Genomic DNA, 2,649 nt, shown 5'->3' with positions numbered 1-2,649 from the left:
TGTATATATACGTAGCTTCTGTGTATTATACCTGTAACATTGTATGTGTTGTACACTATAAATATAAACCCTACGCCAACCCTATTGGGTGTTGAGCGTTCCCAAACCCTGTTTTACAGGTTGCCTTCTCCGGTCCTCCCGAGCGGCCGACCTGCAGTTTCGCCGTCGTGTCGCTATCTCCCGGTGGCTGAGCTGTGGCCACGGATGCCACAGTGGACACGGATGACGCCAGCTAGAGGCGGCCATGGAGAGGTGCGGGGAAGGGGAGGAGAAAGGTGAAGAGGTTGGGGATGGGGTGGACTGTTTATCAGCTTCTCCAAAATTTAGGGTTTGTTTTGCAAGAATAATACCCCGGTGAGACCCCAACATGGACTGGCAGATGGGTCCCCAACTTGCCACGTCATCAAATACAGTGTGCCATCTCCACCGATGACCGTATGCGAACCACAAAGTCATTTTTGATGACCGTAATTTGGTATTCCAAGTGTACGGTGACCTAATTGAATCTTGTCGACAAGTTCAGGTATCCATCATGTATTTTACTCGGAGAGCCAATGGGCTGGGAGATTGGGTAGAGTTGGCTCACTGAAAAGGGGATTTTTCTTGCCGTACTTGCTTTTCACAAGAGAGATGTAGAGATGAGTGTGGCTGCTTCCCATGATTACTCTTACTTTTCTTTTATGCGTGATTTACTCTTACAGGGGACCTACCATTGACAATGGTATTTTATCAGGTTGAACATGAGCATGAACTGAACAAATACGTGAGAAAAAAATGGTTGGATAAACTACAAGTACCTTAGGACATGTCTTAAGTCAAAATTTATTAATTTTAACTAAATTTCTACTTATGACATGAAATTAATACTGCTAAATTCATATCGGCTTATAGTTTAATACTAATATAGTAATTTGATGTCACATATATTGTTGTCTTTGTGTAAATATTTGGTCAAATTTAAAAATGTTTGACTTCAAAATGTTTGACTAACATAAAAGGAAAACGTACACTTATTAGTGGATGGAGGGAGTACGGAATAAGATCGGAAAAAATAACCATGCCAAGCGGGGAAAATTGGTACATAGATGTATTTCAGAAAATGAATAATGCCAACAGTAATAATGTGGCTAGCGCAAAATAGCATCTAAAGCATAGACATATCCAAAGTTAAATTGTGAGTTCAGTAAAACTCAGTTCTTAATGTTAAAACTCAGCTAACTTATGATTAATTTTTCAATCGTACTCCATACATCTATGTACCAATTTCCCCCTGCTCGGCGTGGTTAATTTCCCCGCTCGGTATGGAGATACAGAAGATGATAAGAAAATAGATAAATGAATCGGCACAAGATTTTATTGGACGCAGACGACGCTAAAAAAAGAACAAAATAAATCTACAAAAAATGTTTAGGCCACGTAACTTAAACGAACTTTAGAACCAAAAAGATGGAAAAACAATTAAGAGTATAATGAAATATATAACGCAGAGATAGTATAGATCCAAATGCAAGACACACTAGGTAAGATAGACCCTTAATATTTTTCGACATCTAATCACAAAAATATACATACTCTTAATGAGGTGTCCATGAAAAAGTAGTATCACTTCGTACTAGGGTACACTTCTATTTAAAACTTACTAAAAAAGTTAATTGTAGTAATCGGACATATTGTTCCTTCTATTCCTTCATTTAGGGTGTATTAGTTTTTTCAAAAACCTAAATTTAGAAAACAAAGTGTGAACATCTACATACTAGATAAATAAAATATGAAAATATATTTTAAATTATATATGTCGGACGTGCAAAGCAACACGTGCTACTTACTAGTTTAGAGAGAGAGAGAAGAGACTAAGCTACGTGGATGTGGCAACAGTGGCCGCATGTCTTTTCTCATCATTGTCACAATCATATTGCCACGACATCTTTTTGGGTATAGCTCCAGGGAGATCGGGCAATCAAAGAGTGTATCAATGGAGACGGCCAAGACAAAACCCAGCAGCCTAAAGGATCCATCATCTTCTAGAATTAACAGTTAATTAGCAACAATACATAAGACAATGATCATTCCTGAATTCAATGGCGCAAATGGATATTGCACTTATATTATCACTTCATATATTCTTTCTCATTATCAGTGAGTGTGTACCACTATAATAGAAACAAGAAGCGAGGTAATATACCTATCATGTTGCTTTTGAGTAGACAACGCATCAAAGCAGACATTCTGTCAACACCTGGATTTTTAAGTCTAGATGCCTATTATGCCATATATCGCAATCCCAGGAATATTGTTTTTGCGAGACATAACAGTTGATATTACAGAACATTATTTATTACAAACCATAATCGTCTTACAACAAGGGATCACATGATCCAGTCTTACAATAACAGTTGATCTAATGATCAATTACAAAACACACAGCGGAAGAAACGTAGTAGCGGTACATCTGTTCCACAGGCAACTTTTGATGTCAGGAGGTAGTCCTAGTTATCATAGACGTCCTGCTGTCCATATTCCTGGTACTGGTGCTCCTCTTCATAGTCTGGCCATTTGAATAGCCAGGGATAAAGCCATGAGTACTTTTAAAGTACTCACAAACTAATACTAGTGTAAGCACTATCAACTATAGTAGGTGTTCTAAGCTCT

The sequence above is a fragment of the Lolium rigidum genome, chromosome 2 (genome assembly GCF_022539505.1).
Source record: "Lolium rigidum isolate FL_2022 chromosome 2, APGP_CSIRO_Lrig_0.1, whole genome shotgun sequence".
NCBI classification, from domain to species: domain Eukaryota; kingdom Viridiplantae; phylum Streptophyta; class Magnoliopsida; order Poales; family Poaceae; genus Lolium; species Lolium rigidum.
This window is presented reverse-complemented; position numbering follows the sequence as displayed.